Here is a 20,738-nt window from a genome sequence, read left to right on the forward strand (position 1 = left end):
TCAAAGCTGCCCGATGTGAGAGAAACAGTCAATAGCCAGAAAATTTGCTCCTGTTGATGTGTACAATTGGTTGTACTGTTTAGTCCTTGTCCTATATGTAGTGTCTCCAACCTGAAGTGAAATTAGAATTTAAAAAAACAAAACACCTCCAGAAGACAGGAAAAGCTTGGTTGTTAAACACAAATGGAGGGTAAAATTTTATGTATTTTTTTTTAATTATTATTTTTTCCAGTGAATAGCCTAGTAACTGCATACTGAATCACAGAGGTGCAGACTGGAAGGAACCTCTGGAAGTCACCTGGTTTGACCTCCCTTTTACAGGAGGGCTGGTGGCAGTGCTGCAGCAGGTCACCAGTGCCTTTTATTCACCGTGTGTTGACATCCTCAAAGAAGAGATTGCACAACCTCCCAGGACAGCTTGTTTCCTTGTTACTGCTGCCAGGTGGTACTATTAGGAAGTGAACAGCAGCACTGCAGGGAACTCCCAGAGCAGGAACCAATCTTGCATTTTCAGTACCACTCCCTAAGAGTGTGAAAGTATTTTGAAAAAACAGTTACTGTTTTTCTGCTTAATCTGAACAAATGTGCCAAGACCCATAAAACCAAACAATTACTTTCCTGCTTTGAGGGACAGCCTGTTACAAAATAGATGGTAATGTCTATAAACGTGAAGTTCATTTGGGGCAGTACAATCTTTGCTGAGTAGAATTTAGTTATCTTTAGAACCCTGCTCATTTAGAAGTTACAATTAAGAATTAAATTATATTTTGGATACTATTTTTCAGTTATCTCCTTCCCTAGCCGCCTCCTCCGTAAAACACTGTAAGCTTCTAGCTGCCTTGTTGCTGCAAAACTGATGTAATAAGCTGGTATAACAGCATGTTGCTAATGACAATAGTTTCCCTCTAGAAATACAAAACTTGAAAACAGTTTAGACCAGAGAAAAAGAAGATGTGCTAGAAAACAAAATACTTCTATTCTGCTCCCTCCTATAGGAAAAATAAATATTTTTCCTGCTGTGCTTCTAATGTATTATTTTTTTCACATATTGGTAGCAATAATTCTTACTTTTGAGCTCAGTATGTTGAGATCTGGTGTATATTTACCAGAGAAACCCGTGTGTATCAGTGGAGGTGAGATGGGAAGTGTGAAAGAAATGCTGCAACCTAAGCAAGCAGAGCAACTCAATGTTGCAATGGAGGTGTTTGAGAACCATTAATTACAAAATTCAACAATCACAACTAAATAACAGGTGGGTAGATAGTAGTTTTCTTTGCTGTTTGAAGATTGTTGAGAAGCCAGCGTAAATAACCCCTCATCTCATGGACTCCATACATATTGTTCTTCTGTTTTCTGCACAGAATTCAGGATTCTGGAACCTTGGAAGTCTACAATTTGCTGATAGCCACAGAAGAGTGACTTGAATATTTGTGAACAACTCCTACTGTTGTCCTTCCATTGATTTATTTTTTAATCCTTTTTTCCGAAAAGTGCTGTAAGAAATTGCAGAGACTGTCTCGTGGAATTTTGTGGTTTCACAATGAAAGAAGGGGAAAGCAATGACATAGGGCAAAACAACATCAATTAAAAGAAAATGGAAGGTTTCAAACTTCTATGTAATCCATCTGCATTGTCATTAAACTCTTCCACAAAAGAAAAAAGTGGGCAGCTTATGGAAAAGTAATTTTTACTCAGAAACTTCTAAGCATGGTAAGAATTTTTAATCTAAGGATTTGAATCGCTTATGATAATATTTGTCAATTTTAGTATACAAAAGCCCTCATTCTTAGCTTAGTTACAGGATAGCATGTCTATGTATACTCATTGTATAAAGTAGGTCATATTGCAGACACAATACAGTCAAAATGATTTTTAAGTAGGTGGAGTGCTGTCAAAGAGAGTTATAGACTTTACTATGAAGAAAGTTGTTTACCTGATATGAATGTAATTTTAGAGTATTATGACATTCTGTACTCCAGTCTTGTTCTTCAGGAATACAGAGGAACAACTTTGACTTCGCTTTCCAGAAAGTTTCTGGAAAATCTAGTTGTCGTAAGGATTCAAACGACATATTAATGAAGCTTTTGCCAAAAGCTATTTGTCATTAATGTATATAAATAAATAAATAAATAAATTTGTAACTAAAAATAAACTATGCAACACACAGTGAGAAATGCACTGATTAACATGGTTCAAAACCTGTGTTGTTGTGTTCTCCCTTTATTTCAGCTCCGTAGGCTGAAATCCTCTCTGCAGTGCTGTCTGCATAACAAATCCACAGTGTAATATCAAGGTTCCTCATCAAGTTCTAATACGTGTTTTCACAAAGTCCAGTTCTCCTATTATACACCCATTTTATGGATGGCATTTTTAGAGGAGTGAAAGCTGCGTGATTACTGCTATGCAAACAACATTGTCATGCCTAAGGCTGCTGTACTGCTCACTAGAGTAGGCCACTAACAAATTTGATCTTTTTATGTAACAACATATTAGCCAGGACCTGAAAGCTGCTTTTAAATTCAACATGATACATCAAACATGACTGAAATAACCATTTTCAACTATATTCAACTATATTTTTGAAGTTATTATACTTCAAGGGAGCAATCAGGAGTTAGTTAACCCATGCAAATTCACAGTAGGGCACCTATTTGAGCAGTGAGCTTCTGTAGAACAGTTCAATTTTTATGATTTCAGGATTAAATGTCAGCATTAATGTCCTCAGTCTTCATGAGGATACAATGCACGTATCTTCAGAAATTATAATTAGACTATTCAGATTAGTGAATTTAGTTCAGTTAGAATTTTTTAGGTTTGTTATTAATATGATACTTGCAGAAAGTATGACCAGCAACTCCTTGAGCAGTGTAAATGAAGGAGTTTCTGACTTACCGTTGATCACCACTACCTCTACAGCCATAATTGCAACTGGCATGTACCCTGCCATAAATGACAAGACAGATGCATATGTGAATACCTGTTTAAAGGTATTTGATATATATACATAGTTTTTTTTCTACAATAAGCAAAACTTGTATATTTATCTGCTTTGCATTTTTGAACATCAGATGCACCATCGTCTTGGTCAAAGATTGAACTGCAAAAATTTCTGGAGGATAAAAATCAGTCAATGCTGAGAAATAAACTCCTACTATAAAGGTAAGAAATCAGCCCTAAAGAATCATCCTGCAGCCTAAATGTAGTAGAGCCATTCATTAATTGTTTGCAAATAATGTTTAACATGAAATCTGAATTTATCAGGTGGATTAATTATAAAAGCTCAAAAACTGAGCTTTTAACTATGGTTGTTTCGTTAATCCTAATTTCACGGCGTGATGAAAGTTCTCCAACTCCAAAAGTTGTAAGGGTTGGGGGATCTTTTTTATTTAATTTAGGGGTTCCATTTTTTTCTTTTTTTGTGAGGGTACAGTAAGTGCTGGCTTTACTGTATAAAGAAAGTAAGTGTTTTAAACCTAGAGTATGAAAGAAGAAGAGGGTAATGAAATAAATTCTTAACTGATACACACGCTAAGAAACCTGTTGGATTGGCTTTTGTACTGTATGAAGATCAGGGTTGTATTTGTTCCCTTTGCATGTGTGTTCCTTTTTTTTTTTCATTACTCAAAATCTTTTGTTGGGCAAAAACCTGATGATCCTGTCATCACAGGGAGATTATAAAAGAATAACATTAATTACAGGTATAATTGAAAGAATACAACTAACTGAAATAAATAGAAGAAAATGCTAAGTGTTGCATCTCGTGGGGAGTCGAAAGAGGCACTTCTGACTGAAGAAGCAGTGCAGATGGATGACTAGCAGGCAGGTGTTGCTTAACACTTTTTGGGAACTGGCAAATCATCAAAAGAAAATATAACTGAAATGTACTCTAACAAAGAATCAAACTCCAGCAGATCCTGCTCATCTGAAATGTTTAATGTGTCATCCTCATTCCTCGAGCGTAAACCTGCTCGAATGTGATGAATAGCTGCAGCTTCTCAACCACCAGTACAGACTGGATAAAACTTTGTTTCAAGTATTTATAAACTGCAGCCTTCCAGGTTAGTACTTAGTTCCTTTAGTTCTGAAGTTGTTTGGTAGAGGAATAAATGTTTTTTCTTCCAGTCCATTAAGGAGATTATTTTTCATTAGTCTGAAATTGCTTCACTCCTTTAATCATTGGAAGCTTTATTGCTAAGCCCTTGCATGAAAGAAATACTAAGTCTGAAAAGTTTCTTTCAACATTCCTGCCTGCAAATGAATAGTAACTTTATTTAAATGAGAAACAACACTTTTCTCTTTATATTATGAAGTGCAGTATTAGAAGGTATCATTTAAAGGAAAACTTCTCTTGAATCTTTATTAGTAATGCCCGTATCAAGATCATCAAATAGCCATGTGAGATTTTATCTCCCATTTTAGAGATGAGGCCCATGTGAGATGTGTACTTATTAAAACAGAGGCATTGGGACTATATTGCCTATCTGCCAAACTGTGCAGCACCTACCTGAAGTAACTGCGTTTTTTAATTATGTTTTATGATTAGAGCAGCTTCTTAATTTTCTGGTAAGTTCCCCAGCTTGTCTTTTACTTGTCTTCATGGCACATTTTACAGGTAGGTTTTCAGCAATGATCCTACATGCAGGCAGCAAGCTTCGAGCAAATGGCTGAGCTCTTTCCAGGATGTATGTAAGATATTTCAGGAATATGCACCTCTTGCTCTCGGACAGGAAGCATCTACTGAACTTCTTACACAGGTGAGACTAGAAACCCAAAATGAGGAGAAGGTCACAGCTGGAATGATTAGCAATGCATTATTTCTTAAAAAGAGGAGAAATTTTAATTTCAGTGATAAAATGAGTTAGGGACATCACCAGTTTTGGCACTCTGCAAAAACCTGTGGTGGGATAACTAATACCTAAGTGAGCGTGTTACTGCTGTAATAAATAGTAAAGTAGAACCTCAAAGATGTTAGTTCTCCATAACCATAAATGCCTTTTCCTGTTCAATGTACTGTTCAGTCCATTAAGCGTATGTAACTCCTACAATCTCCAGGCTTCTGTTTGGGCCCTGCTAGGGGAGCAAAATGCCTGGACTTTGGCCAAGCAAAATAAAATACATGCTGTGAAATTCTGTTTAACTGCAGAGAATGAAATTACTACTGCAGAATAAGCTTAATAATGCAGTAATAATCTACCAGCAAAAGTTTCACTGGGGAGAATCAATGTCATTTTAAATCCTTGAGGAGGCATGATGAGTTAGAGTGATGTTGAAGGCTGAAATTATGTCATCCCTAATTTGTGCTGGATACCCCACTTCACCAGCAATTTCATCAGAAACAGTGGCACTGGCATGAAATTAAGGCAATGCAAATCAAGAATCAAAATCTTATAAGCAGTTGTTCATTTATGTTTAATTAAGATCTGTTTCTGCTCATTTATTGCTATTAATTCTTTGCATTAGTAACAAACTCAGCTGTGTCTCACAAATCTGAAGAATCCAAGGGAAGTATTAGGTACGGCCTAGAGCACCTTTTTCTTTCAGCTGCAAAATGAGATCTGAGTGGACTCATTGGGGTTTCAGGCATGATTTTCTATTATATGAACTCACAGACAAAGCATTGTATTGATATGTTGAGAAAAGGTTTAACACAAGATACCATGCATCAAGTTTTGGCTTCTTATGTTAGTTCTTTCCTTCAATCTTTATCTTAGATCAATTTTCTTGTCTGTGGTATGGGCTCCGGACTTCACAACGTAATTTGTAAAACGACATTATTGAGCACAAATCTGCTCTGTGCTTCTGCCTATCCCACCCCCTTCATCTCCTCTCTTTTATCTCAGTGAAATGGGTTTGCTCATTACTTGCCTGAAGAGATGTTATTTTCTTTTCTTGCTGCAACCCTAAAGCTGTCTGGTAGAAACAGTAATACTTAAGCTATCGTCTAGGGTTGTTAGAAAATAATTTAGTACGACTTGTGCAGAAAGTCTTATTTATCAGTGTACTGGATATAATGCTGACATTACTTTGTTGTAGCAAGAGTTACCACTGGTTGCCTTTCACTATGTGGTGATTCAGCTAATTTCCATGCATGAAAGGTTTGTTCTCTCATTGTATCTTCATTGCACCGGTGTCTATAAGAAAAATGGAAGCTAGAGCAAAGATGGAATTGACCCCATCAACAGCAGATTCCATTCCTCCTATCTTGAATTCCTTTGCAGTGACTTTTGGCAAAATTGAAATCACCCAATTAACATCGTCAGCTTGGCCAAGAACCTTATTTGAGGAAAAGTAGCAAAGACCAGAAGATACAGGAGCTGCAGACAAAAGGCTGTGTTATAAAGTACTGAAGTACTTCAAAAGTACTGGAAAAAAATCCCTTTGTATTTAAGTGCATCTAAAAGTGGTCTTGAGGCTACCAAAAGCATGAGCAATTTGCCTGGTATCAGGTGAGGGGGTTCTAGGCAGCTGGCACAGACAGCAACCTGCTTACTGCTGAGCAAGGATAGCATTTGCAACATATTTTTATTTTATGAATAAAGAATTGAAGAAGAATTAGAAAATCAGATCGGTAGATTCTGGGAATAATAAACCTTTGTATTGAATTTTGCCTTTTCTATTAATTTTGATGTTCCTTTATCCACACATGATACCTTACACGAGAATATTTTTTGATTTGCACCTACACAGGTCTGTTGGGACCTCCACTAAGTTGGTGACTTTGGCCTCTACCTTTGAAAGTGTTTAGTGTTAACTAATGCAGTTGAAGATAATGGCATTTTTTCTGCATATTTATGAAGGCCTGTGTCTGCAATTATTTGAAAAATTTGCACATAAGGCAGCTGGTTTAAGAACTTAGTTTGCATTTTAGGTAACTTTCATGTGTACTTCCAATGTCATTATGAAATAATGGTGTTTGGTTTGCTGTTCGCAAGTCATGAAGTGTTATTTATTTACTTGTAAGACTGCTGGAAGATTTGCAAATAATGAAAAGGAAAATGTGTTTTGCTAAGTCTTTCTCTCTTTCTGTTTACCTAGAAATATCAATTCCAAGTTTTTCTCACAAATACACTACATGTTGGGAGGAAAAGGCAAGTGTTTACAACTGGGATGAGGAAATTCTGGCACATTTGGCAGGGTCGAGCTCTGTGAGTTCAGCAGCAAGCTGCTGTTTGTTTTATGTTTGTCAGCATGAACCTATGTAGAACATGGCATGGTAGAGAAAACTTGGAATGTCTCACCTGTCTGTAAAACTGATGTGTTCTTTTCCTTTTGAGTAATGGTTTCCTATAATGTTTTAGATCAAGTGCAAATTCCCTTCCCTGCTCAGCCCCTACTGTCATCATAACTGTTTTTCTGGATCATGCCAGTGTGCTGCTTAATTGGAAGTGATCAGTTCAGACAAGCTCTGGGGCCATAAGCGATGTCTGAGCCTGAATGAGGCTTTAATATGGCCTCATTTCACCATGGGTATTTCTTTACCTTTACTGTCCTTAGCTTTACTAATTTTGTTTCCATTTTTGTGCACCCAGCTAAAACCCAGTTGTCATTCCAGGCACAAAAACCTGCAAACCTGCTGTCCTATTAAACTGATACTGTCAAATATATTGTGAGCAAACGAGTCACACTCTTCTTATCAGGCAGGGATGCTGATCACTATGCTAGTGCTGTTCCCAAGCCAAGGAAGGGACAGGCATTGTTGCCTGTAGAGCTTCATGTTTTTTTATCTGCTAGTCAGGGCTCCAAACCAGACTTCAGGGACCAAGGGAAATCAATATTCATATTATTTCAGCTTTTGCAGCTATCATATCTGAGAGATGTTCTTCATGTAGGAATTCTGGCTACAGTGTATTGTGTGCTGTGCCCCTGAGAAGCCCCCACAAGCACGTATTTCCAATCTGCCGTATTTTGCACATGATATGCACAGCCATCAGTGCTGAAAGCAGTCTCAGGTCAAGAGTGCAGCAATTGTCAGAAAGCACTATTTTTCTGTCAAGTGAGCAAGGACTTTTTGTGGAAAGCAAGTGAAACCACCGTATTTTTTCCATTTGTAAGCGTCTTTTCCAGTGTTCTTCCATGTGGCTGACCTGGAGGAACCAGGTGGTCTCTCAGATCCCACGAGTGGGAAATGGATGAAAATTGCAAAAGTAATGTACTGCATTTATTCAGCATGAAAGCCTCAAAACTTTAAATGTAAAGAGATGCCATTTCACAGCTGCTCTGTATTGTCACTGGAGTAAGGGTTTGGGTTAGTTTGATTCAGCAACAATTAGTCAAAATCGGTTGGGTGGAAAGGTAGTTATATGAACGTACAATTAACAAGCTAGCCTAGAAAAATGGCCATCCCACTTGGCATAGTTTTTGTGAGGGATTAAACCCCCTGATACATTTGAAGTGAAGTTACAACAAAGAAAGGATATAAAGGGAAATTATGAAGAAGCCTTATTTCAGTGCATGTGGAGCTCTTTCTCTAATTACTCCCTATATTATTTTGGCTCTGTTGTGCCAGATATTTAGAGCAAGTTTATTTCTGTGTGATGGCAGATTAATCTTTGTTTTTTTTTTGACAGAGGAATTGCATTTTTCACAATGTGAAAATAAATGAATTTGGATTTCTTTATACAATATGACAGCCTTGTTTCTCAAAGTAGCAGAGGACTTCCCCAAAGACTTGTGACACATCAGTTTTCTCTCTTTTGTGTGTTTGCCCTTTTTCCTTTCTCATACAGGATCAAATGTTTCATTGGAAGAAAAAAAAAAATTGGATGACCTAAAAAATCAGATAAAAGGTTGATTGTAGAGTAAGAAGAGGTAGTATAGAATTTACAAATTACTTGGGAAAAGTGGCAAAGGCAGCCCCTCTCTAGCTTATGATTGGTTTTGTAGGTAAGTTAATTTTGATAAATTGAAACAGAAATATTTAAAAGAGAAAAAATTACATTGTTGGAACAGATTTTTTTTTTTAATTATTGTTTACCCAGTCAATTATGCACTTGTCCTGGTTTTGGCTGGGGTAGAGATAATTTTCTTAATAGCGGCTGGTATGGTGCCATGTTTTGGATTTAGGACAATAATCATGTTGATAACACCGGATGTTTTAGTTGTTGCAGTGCAGTGCGAGTCCAGGACTTTTCAGCTTCTTGTGCTTCCCTGCCAGCGAGGAGGCTGGGGGTGCTCAGGGAGCTGGGAGGGAACACAGCCAGGGCAGCTGGCCCAGAGGGATGTCCATGCTGTCCTGTGGTGCCCCCCCGAACAATAAAATGGGGAGACTTGGCTGGGGGGGTGGGAGGTGGGCAACTGCTGATGGACTGGGCATCAGTCAGCTGGTGGTGAGCAATTGCACCGTGCATCACTTTTCTTTTTAATTATTATTATTATTTTATTATTATTATTGTGGTTTTCTTCCCCTCCTTAGTAAACTTTATATATATTAACCTTTGAGTTCCCACACTTTTACCTTTTTTTGATTGTATTCCCCATCCCACTGGGGACAAGTGAGCAAATGGCTGTGTGGTGCTGAGCTGCCTGCTGGGCTAAACCACAACAGCACTCCTAACATTAAATTACAGTGCTGGGGGGTTTGGCATGGACAGTGAAGTTAGCAAGGACCGCTAGATATATCAGATTGTATGACCCCCCATTTATTATGGGACACTGCATTCACAAGGAGACCCCATGTTAAATTTAGGAAGATAAGAGCATTAGCATCCTTGAGGGACTGAGCTGTGTGCTGGCAGCAGGAGATACCTGGTGTCACCTGTTGAACCTTATGGCCAAGAGATGCAGAGAAAATCCTGGCCTGATCTCCCAGCTGGCCCTCCTTGCAGCAGGAGATTGGACTGGAGACTTGCTGAGGTCCTTCCCAACCTGAGGTTACCTGTGATGGTAAGAAGGGACACTGTTTTCAGTGCTGCAGGAGTAAAGGAAAATCTTCCAAAATAATAGCCAGTCTGACATGGGAGAATGATTTCCTAATATCTAATATTTGTCCCTATAGACAGATATTGTCTATACGCACACATGCATTGGTGGAGTCAGTTATGTATGAGAAGGAAAAGCAGTTTTCCTCCTCACCTCTGTAGATAAATGCCAGGAGCATGAGTTTTGTGTGTCTTATTACAGTACTATGAGCGTTATAACAATTCCATTCAGTCTCCAGGCCACCCAGAAGCAGGGGATTCATAAATTCACCGATTAATTAGCTTGCAGAGACCACATGGAGGATGCAGTCCCACATGCCTACAAACAAGCCCGTCTGTACTGTACATAACTCACACCCTAAGAACCTTGTGCTAGTTAATGTAAGGCAAACATGAAGCACCATAAGGGGAGAGGGAAGTAATTAAATTAACTCTAGGGGAGGTTTCGAGGGTATTTTATTAATTGCTTTGAATTCCAATTAAAACTATGTATCTAGTGAAGAGCTTCTGAGAACAAGTTCGTTATTTGGATCTGGCAGTTGAATGATTTCTTAAAAGGAGAAAATAATAGAAAGGATTGTCTTTTATAGAATCTGCAAGGGTTTTTTTTTGTTGTTGTTCTTGTTTGTTTGTTTCTTTGTTGTTTTTTTTAATCCAGAATGAAAGTTGTGATGTAAAAGGTATGCCTACAGCTTAGTGGTTTTTTTTTTTTTTTTTATGTATGATGTAACTCCATATATAATTTAATGAACAGACTTTCCAGTTGATTCAGTTGGTACTATGCCTGAAGAAAATAGACTCGGTCAGTTGAAGACCATCAGTGTACATTGACAGTCATGAGTTCATGTGACTATTCTTATTCCAAATGCTCTCATGCTTGGTTACTGTTTTCTGATGGGAACATTGTTTTTCTCCCAACAAAAATCTGTTAATAACAAAACATCTGAACTTGTTTCAGATCAACAAGTAAGCTTCTGAAAGGAAAAAAATAATATATATATATATGTGTGTGTGTGTGTTTTAACATAAGGATGCAAAAATTATTTGATTTATTGATGCCAGTGGTGAGAACAGAAATGTGCAATTAATTATGTTAAACCTCTGCTAACAGATTGCTGATATCTGCAAAATCTCCATGCATTTTTCTGAGGTAACCAAAATTTCAGTACTGTTTTGTAGCACAGGGGTTACTCATGTTTATTTTAATTTTTATAGCTATTACAAATTACCATTATCATAACCCAAGTGTTTAAGACAATGCGATACAGTGTTTGCATCATTCTTGTAGAATGTCTTAGAATTGCATCCAATAATATAAATAATAAAATTTGCTTTAATTTTCAGTTGATTCACCTTGTAAATGTGTAGATGTGTGTGTTTTGTAGGTAAGATATCAGAGACTTGAAAAGATATTTTCCTTTTCCACTGAAGCTAAAACTTTTGTAACAAATTAATAATCTTTTTGGTATGAAATTCATGAAACAGTGAATATTTTCTGAATCCTGAGAATAACATGCTTTTGAGAAAGGACATCAAACTTTAGCCTCCAAAATATCAGTCAAGAATGGAAATCCGCGAAAATGTTCTTGTCAGAAAATAAGTGCTTAACAAGTTCCTTATTTTATTCTAATGGACGTTAGATGCTGAAAATAGGTTTCCACCTGGGACAAACCCTCAATCTCTTTGTTTTTCTCCTCTGAATTTGATGAGAGTTCAGTTCTAACATGAATCTTGCATCTCCTCTTTTCAATGCAAATGTGTTGAGTCGTAGCTCAGAGCTCTGATCTCAGTTCTAATCATTGCTCTGTCAGTGTATTTCTGTGTATTTGAAGAAGACTTTGGCAACCTGACTTACTTTGTTCTGTTTCAGGGCTGTTACCTGGACCAGTACTACTCTGCTGTTCTCTGCAGTAAGCATTACCCACCAGAGGGAGCCGAAGCCAAGAGCTGTCAGATTTTGATCTGCCTTCCAATTCCCTACTGCAGGTCTTCTCTTCCACTTCACAGGAGTTTGGATTCAGGTCTCTGTCCTCAGGTTAGCTTGGGAGCAGGTGAGAACTATGTGGAAAATCAGAACTCAGGTTGCTCTTTGATGCAACCATGCTCCCTCAATATTGGGATAATAGAAAAGCAGGGCTATACTTGACTCCTTCTGAGAGGTTCCCTTAAGCATGAGGTCCAGCTGCCGCTAGTGATCTCTAGCAAGAGAAAGAAACCAGCAGCCAGTCTGCTTTACACACATTTGCAGAAAGGAGCTGGATTTAATTCATGGTATGCTTTCTTTTTATTTATAAAAATGAGGCCTGTGAGTGTTCTTCAAATCAACAAAGATAAACCAAGCTCAAAAAAAATAAGATAACTAAGGTTACCTTATTTCAGTGCCTTCCATCATGGAAAATAATGCCAGCAAAACATTTGTAAGAAGCAGCAAAAATCTTCCCGTTTGCCTTCCCTGAATCATTCCAGATGCTCGACAATTCTCTGAACTCTACTTTCAGTGCATATGAGTTTGCAGAAAGATTTCATAGCAGTGTGTGGTTGAACTCTGGACTCTGATAGCTGTCACAAGATTTGCAGTGGTTTGTAACTCTGTTGGTACATGCAAGTTAATCCTTTGTAAGAACATCACGTAGTTCTTACAATTCCTGATTAATTTCCCTAAAACTGTTTTAACTCATTGTCATAATGTAAAATGAAAAGTAAGTACAATGGGATAAGCTACAACTAAATAGAGTACTAAAAACAAGGTGTTAGATACCTACAATACCTGAAGTGTCTTCTGTTTTCTTTACCTAAAGATTTTAGAGCATGATTTCAAGAGATTTCCTAGTTGTTGGAATTGTTTGTAAAGAATACAATGCTGCTGATAAGTCTGGATGGCTTAGATGAGCATTCAGAAGAGTATAGAGTTAATTTTTCTTGGATCTCTCATGAACTGACAATATAAACGTTATTGTTTCTACATCTACAGGACCAAACAGTAAATCCTGTAGAATGGTGACAATAAAATCTGCATGTCATTATAGTGTATACACTACTAATTGCCATCTGATAGGATGACTCATTTGAATTTTTATTCACTAAAGATGGTGGGCTAAGGCTAGAATTAAGAAAAAAATCATTTAGAAAAGGCATGATATGCTGACACTTACTTAGAAAATGCTGTGGCATATTGTCGTTACGATTCCCTTACCACAAAAAGAAAAAAAAAAAAGTAGTGCTGTATTTTAACCATTCTGATGTTTGAAATTAAAGTCTTCTGTTCACCTCATTACTTAGAGCATTATATCCATTGGCTTCAGTGGAACTCTGCCTTGAGCAGTATTTTACCGAATAAGGTCATTGTCAAGGAAGGTCCAACCTCACAGCAGTTTAGGCAAGTATCTTCCATTCTTTATAACTTGGGCCCTGGTATCACAATTAGAATGTTGTGGATCAGTGACACCTGCTCAGATTCCCTGGAATCAATGGAGATCTGTTCAGGAGATCTATTCCGGTAGATCCAGACAAGTTTAGAATGATGAACAGATAATAGTTCCATCTGCTTTCTACACCACTGATTGTGGGTAGACAGCCTGCTAGACCTCGTGTGAGATTATTTTTCAAACTCAAAGTCTTGTCATACAAAAGCAGTAACAATCAAAATAAATAACCTCAATTTCAACTCATGTTTCTGCTCCTTGACAGCTTTTCAAGCCCCTCAGAGGAAGATACAAGAAAGTTGATATCAAATTGCTGTCTAATAGAGTTTGCTTTATGGCTTTCTCAGTTAGAAATTGCCACATATACTTAAACATGAAGTTTTAATAGATTTTTAAAATGTTTTATTCTGTCTGGATTCTATCTAACTTACAAAGGGCTCATTATCCATATTTCAGCATTACAGAAAGAATGATTTGTGTGTTTATTTTGCCATCAATTTAGTTAAATAATGACATAACTTCTTGGGATTTTTTATAGGCATTTTCCAACATTTCAATGGGAATTAATCTGTCAAATGTAGTAAATAGAAAGACAAAAGTAAAGATTTCAGAAAGATTAGCAGGAGACTCCTAAATTTGAAAAGCAAAGCAAGCCTTCAATTATATAGTTTACAATGGTTCCTCCTCAGCAATGGCTATAGAATAAATAATAGAGTCATACGACACTTTGAATGTACATTTTAGGAGTTTCTTAATTAAAGAAAATAAAAAGAGAGAAAATCATACAACTATTTTTGGAAGAGGAGAGAGCCTGTATTATAACGCCTTTCAGATGCAGTTACCTAGCTATGAAGTGACCCTTCATTTCTTTTATTTTTCTTATATTGCTTTTTTACTCTCCTAATTATTTTTGACAGCTTTTTATTTTTTTTCTCCTTTGTTTCTGCATTTCATTCACGCTGACATTTCAGTTCTCTCATTTGTTTTATTATTCTCTCTTGCTTTTTGTGGGGGTGATACTTTCATATTCTCTGTTTTCACATTTCACTTCCTTTCCCCTCAGAGTTGTATTGTCTCATATTTTATTCTGAGGTCAGGGAAGAGAAGGGAATATATGGCAGCTGCATGCACAGGAAATATGCTCAGTTCTGTGTTTGAACCTGTGCTTTTTTTTGGTTGTTATTTCAGGTTTTTGATCAGACTGTCTCATGCCAGTTATCGCATGACACGTTTATTCATTAGATTCTCCTATACACAGAGATTGCTTCATACTTATATTGAGGAATTCAGTGAAAGATTATATTCTGTATGCACATAGGTTAGTTGAAAATATTTTCCCCCACTGAAAACTTAGGACAAAAAAAATCCCTTTTCAGAATTCAACTAAATATGAGACTTCAGTCATCATATTTTTGTTATTTTTTTGTTAGATCTGTTCATAATTTCATTATGCTTCCTCCATTGGTCTATATTTACTGTTTTGTCATTATATAATCCAAATGTTAAAAGGAAATAGTATTAAGAGAACATTTTGTAGCTATGAATTCCCTCATCTCCTTATATCATCCACTCAACAGTCTACTATGTCTTCCACTAATAAAGTGCTAATACAGGTACTTCTTCTGAAAGTAAGATGAAGGGCATGCTTACCTGGTTTGATGTGCCAATCCAACATGCAGTGTTTGTTGAGATTGTCAAACTGAAGTTTCTGAGAAACGGATTTGTGCTAATGCATGGCAGGAATCGTTCTCTCAGTTGGTGTCCTACCGTTATTCATCATTGCTCTGTGTAAACATTGTAGACACTGACAAATTACAGGTTTTTCCAACTATGACTAGTCCACTTCTCAACATACAACAGTAGAAAAGGGCCATCATAATTCCTTCTGCAGTGGGTTTGACAGGATTAGAATGAGGAAGTCCAGTGTCTGCCACTCATAATTTGATTTTCATTTGCATTGGAAGTTTTCTATATTAAAGATAAAAATAGTTTCCGTAGAGAGGTAAGACAAAGTGTGAGAGGATGGAAGAAACACAAGATGGCCATATTTTCAAGAGATCATTAAGAGAATATTCCAAAATGCATGTTGATGTATTAAATCCTGTATTTTGTCACTGGTACATCTGAAGGGTTTAAAAGATAGATTTGCCAGGTGGTAATAACTTTGGGAGAACAGCAAATCTCCATGCATGCTGCATGGAGATTCAGTTCAGGCAGAGATGGGGCAAAATATTTCAAAAGAATGAAACTCAAACCACAGTAATCCCAGCTACTGTTCATGGTGTTCTTTTTTAGCATCACAATGTGTGGTTAATTAGTACATATGGCAATCCAATTGAATAAAAACCAGATTTTTTATTCATGAACAGTCACTGCAAGAGTAGTAACGTTGCCCTTCCCCTCCTTGTCATGTCATAACTGGCATGAGAAGTCCAATCAGGCTGCATCAGAGCTTCTGGGTTTTATTCTGTAATGTACTCGTCTAGTTGATTCTGACAGTAGAGACCTGATATTGTCACATACCTCTTGCACTGTGTTGCACATATACGTCTGGAATTTGGTCTGCCTTGTATATGTGCTTAGTCTTCAGGTTTTATTTGGTGATGTGACAAAACAAGGCTACAGACAACTTTTCTGTTTTAACAGACTCTTCTTTTACGTTGGAATGGAGAAGAAGCCATGATGTTCAGTGCTAGCAAAAGCAATGTGCTTGGTGTAAGCTTGGTATGCCAAGACTCTGTGACTGCTGTTCTGGGAACAGGAGGGAGCTAATGACTACTTCTTTGTGATTTTCAGGTAATGCAGGTTTAGAAACTATATTCTTCTCTAGAAAATGAACCTGTGCCCAATTTGGTGGCCTATGAGCAACTTCAAGAGCACCTTTTCTAAATTCTTAAGGAGTTTTTGAAAATAGTACTGGCTGCCTTCCAGCAATGTGAGGTACCTAATTACTTGTAAAAAATCTGTGTTTTTATCCCTTTTTTTTACCCAGCCAAGTTCCATTTGAAGGCAGAAAATTTCAGCAATGACCTTATTTGCACCTGCTTCATTAATCATCTGGGCTCTCATCACGTAGTATTCAACCATATTCCAAATACTAATACCACTGAGATAATATTCAGGAACCTGAAGACCGTGGGCATATGACCAAGTTACCTTCAGTTCTTCTTGGAGGTGAGTGGTTTAATTTGTTACCATTCGTTCAATAAAGGAGAATTGTTTCTATGGATCGATTCACTTCTGATAGAATCATGTAGATGGAAATCTCAAATGACCAATATTGTCATTCCATATTCTTCAGTTACTGCACAGTCTGTACTAATGTATTTCAATAATCTCTTTTACTTTACTGTGATACATTATGTCATTTCCTACTGTTTCGCATGAACATCTCTAACAAGATTGCAATGAAAAAAACACAGATGGAGGTGAAGTAATTGTGGCAATGCACAATTGTCCCAGGCAAGTTCAAAATAGGCAGCTCCCTGTTGTCTAAACATTCTTTCAGATTAGGGGTAGTAGACAAGGTGTCACAATAGGCACAATGCTGTGTTTGAAAATGACTGAAGCCTTCAAAAGGTGGTTCTGCTGTAAAGAACCAACAAAATGTCCTAATTCCGTAATTTGTGCCTGCGTTGTCTTGCCCATTTCTGAAGTAGCTTACACATTGCTGCAAAGGGCTAACCCTTTGCAATGGTGCATTCACCACTAGCATAAATGTACACAATGCTAAGCATGGCTGGAATCATCCAACTAAAAACAAGTTTTGGCTAAAGAGCCAAAAGAGTCGTCCTCACAATGTCTTCCTGTGGAGACTTTTTAGAATCTCTCGGTCAAGTTTTGAAAAAAAAAAAAAAAGTTTTTGTTTGTTTTTGTTTTGTTTTTTATGTTGAAAGCTCAGAACTATGAGAATGAACTCCTGATTTCAGTGAGACCAGGATTTCAGCCATGTGTTGCAACCAAACACATATTTACCTGTGCTATGGAATTAAAGATCAGTGTGATAGGAGTGTTCAGAATATACACGAATCAAGCCACTTTAAACTTGAAAACATAATAGAGACAACCCTGTAAGACGAATAACTACCAGTCACAGATTGGTGTGTGGGTTGCTTTTTTGTCTTGAAGGTAATGTTATATTCATGAATAGCAGTGTCATAGATATTACAGTGTGGAACATAGTAAAATCACAATGCAGTAGTGTTAGAATGAATAAGGGACTTGTAGAAAGCACTGAAATAGTTATGATGAGGAATACAAACTCTTTGCCTTTACAGATGAAGAATTGGTCTCAGAGATTCTCCAAGGCCCATTTGACATGTACAAAACGCAAGTTTATTCAGTAAACTGGGGGAGGAGTGTGTGCATGCTTATGGATTTTTTCTCATTTATGTAAAACCTAACTAAACAGGACATTTAATTAGATAATTCATTATACAAAACAGGCAGCATGGTTTCTTTTATATTTTTACTGGATTCTGTTAATTTATCAGCTTTTGAAAAAGAAGTATGTGAAGAAGCAGGTGGGTCATTACATTGTTATTTGCCAAAGAAAGGAGTAGACAATTCTTGAGGGAGAACTGCTGCTTGGCCTTTCTGAGACTAGGTAGCACTTTGTTTCTGATGTTGCCTCATCCATGAATATAAGTATAGAAAAATCGTATGTTAATTCCCTGTGCAACTAACTGCTAACTAATTTTAATAGAATAATAGAATATTCTAAATAATAGAATGCTTGTTTGGTCAACTGTCATTTTTATTTTTTTTGGAGTCATGATAATCATTAACATCAAAGACATTCTATTAAAATCTATTAGATACTCATGGAAGTGTCTCTAAGCAAAATTAAAAATGGAAAATAAGCAATTCTTTACAGTATATTGTGCATCTGAGTAGAAACTTCAAGTCTAGTTAAGGTCAACTCTATTTGTTAGTTTCAAAGCTACCATGGGACCCAAACTGTGAGCTAAGGCTGCCTTCCTTCTCCTTTGAAAATGTCACTTTCTGGGGATAAAACCCTCTAACAGCAATAAAGACTTCACTGGAGCAGGAAGATGCGACTCATTCTTCCCTGTGCCAACTGGAGTGAATTGGTTTTCCCTAGTGTTTGTGAGGTCTGTGAGAAATGTTTGGATAAGATCTCTTGGTGCTGTTCCCAGAACATGTGATATCAAAGAATCCTATTGTTTTGCCAGAGACCTTCTTGTCATTGGGAATTTGGAGACTGGGTTTGCAAAGGGTCAACTGAGGCCAGAATACAAAGACAAAGCTCCTGTAGAGTCTATTCTGGCAGGCCATCTTCTGTCAAAGGCCACTGTATTTCTTCATCTACGAGAATTAGTGACTGTAGCTGCCTAAGAAGTGGGAAATAGGAACTGTGACTATGCTCACTGTGATACTAAGTAGCATCATTGTCTCTCTAGACATCACTCTAGACCAGTGGTCTCCAAACATTTTTTTCATCTGTAGCCTATATTTTTTCTCTACTGGCAAGACAGTCCTGGGTGAACTGAAGGTAAGCACACTGACAGTTTATCTCACTACTTTTCATGGACCTCATAAAGTCTAGAGCTGTAAACAGTCTGTTTGACTTCTGAGTAAATGCAAGAAATTTATCTTGAATCCACCATTGCTGTTCATTGTAATTTAAGATGCAAGCTATCATCACTTGCTTACAAAAGATGAAAAATAAGCAGGTTTTCCAGAAACCTTACACTTGTAGTGACCAACTAGTAAATGGTTTGCGTATCTTCCTTCCAAGGAATTTTGTTTCAATGAATATGGTCAAAAGGTTGTATCAAGTGACAAATGGCAATATTTATTTATTTTTTTCCAGAACCTTGGAGACTGGAGAAGGAGGTAAAACAAGAAATGGAAAGACTGCAACTTGCTATTGGAAAACATAATGCCATTGGTCAGTACTGCTTAGTGGAGATGAAAAGGTGAGAAACAACATCTTAATATGCCTTTTCTTGCAAGTATGATTAATTTGTATGAGATGAGGTAAGTGGGATTACTCTGTCTTCTATTTCCATGTATTTATAATAACATTTTTGAAATGTGTTGCATTCTATGTGCTATAATACAAATAACCAAATGCCCTGTTGTTATACAATGTGATAAGAAATTATATCACATAGTGAAACAAATTATTTCAGCATCTGGTATGACGCAGATCTTTTTTTAAAACAAGACACAAAATTCACAGCATCACAGTTTCTCTCAAATCCCAAGATACTGTTCGGCTTACTGACAGGTATATTATGCAACACCTGTTAGAATGCTGAGAAACTGTTTTGTCCTACATGATGTTCTTTTTTTTTTTTTTTTCTAAAAATGTCACTCCTTTCTATCTTGCTCTAAATCCATAGTTTCCATTATGATCTGGTATCAGAAAGTTCTTGATTAGGCAAGTGTTTGACAGTCATGGTCATAATTAAGTCCACACCTTGATTGCTTAATTTTCTAAGTGAAAATTCTATTGATACAGATCTGCAGAAAAGGTCTTGAACTTGTGACTGACTTATCAGAGATCTCATACCACGTACACTGTCTCACCGTGTTCAGTTTGCAAGCCCATATTCTTGAAACTAGCACATCCATCCTCTTTCAATACACTGCTGTCTTGACTTACATTGGCCACTGTCTGGTGCTTCTCAACTACAGCGAAGAAGAGAAAATTGACTGTATCACACTGTTCAACTTAGAAACTGGAATGGTGGGTATTGTGTTTTGTAAGCTTAAATGCACTGTTCACATTGAAAAGCGGCTGCTAGATGTGATATTTATAAAAATAACTGAGAGTTTAGAGTGCAGATATTTGCATGAAAGTGCTCAGAATTGATCAGCAAAGTGAGAAGTACTTAGTGAACATGTTCTCTTGCTGCTAAAAATTCATGAAGTCATTTTGCCACTCATTTTCCCTTCCACCAAAAATTAGCACTTATCAAAGAAAATACTGCGAAACATTCTTCCTGTGTTTTTTGAATGAGTAGAAACCAAAGCATAGTATCCAGGTTTGCTGCTTAAAATATCTGAACATCTATCACATTTTCTGTGGGCATGAAGAATATTACTACTTTGTGATTAGCTAATTACATATGCAACAAGAATTCAGAACTGGAAATCCCTTTAGGAGGTCGTTCATTTCAGCAAATCTCAAATGCATTGTTATAATATTATTTCCCTGGGAAGATAAAGGACAGTGTTCCACGTGGACTTTGTACCACTATGGTAACATAACCTCCAACACCATTCAGCTTTTCCCACTCTAAGTTCCCACTTTCAGCTGGGGAACGTGAGGAACGTGCAACAAGTGTCCACCCAGCTGGCTGCTGGTGATGCTCAAAATGTGCCCTTATGTAGGACGTATGTGCTGGCTCTGCTCCCCTCCTATACC

At 37.1% G+C, this 20,738-nt stretch overlaps 2 long non-coding RNA genes across 2 annotated transcripts; both read left to right on the forward strand.

Moving 5' to 3' along the window:
* The first annotated feature begins 1,373 nt into the window (after positions 1-1,373).
* Positions 1,374-3,834, forward strand: LOC309877683. Its single transcript, XR_014317406.1, has 3 exons — positions 1,374-1,710; positions 3,069-3,159; positions 3,699-3,834. It is a non-coding gene; the product is annotated as an uncharacterized lncRNA (long non-coding RNA).
* A 781-nt stretch (positions 3,835-4,615) lies between these two features.
* Positions 4,616-20,047, forward strand: LOC309877682. Its single transcript, XR_014317405.1, has 6 exons — positions 4,616-4,754; positions 11,788-11,968; positions 15,986-16,135; positions 16,332-16,513; positions 19,176-19,281; positions 19,830-20,047. It is a non-coding gene; the product is annotated as an uncharacterized lncRNA (long non-coding RNA).
* The last annotated feature ends 691 nt before the right edge of the window (positions 20,048-20,738 follow it).

Source organism: Aythya marila, assembly GCF_965140915.1.
Source record: "Aythya marila genome assembly, chromosome: 4".
Taxonomy (NCBI): Eukaryota; Metazoa; Chordata; class Aves; order Anseriformes; family Anatidae; genus Aythya; species Aythya marila.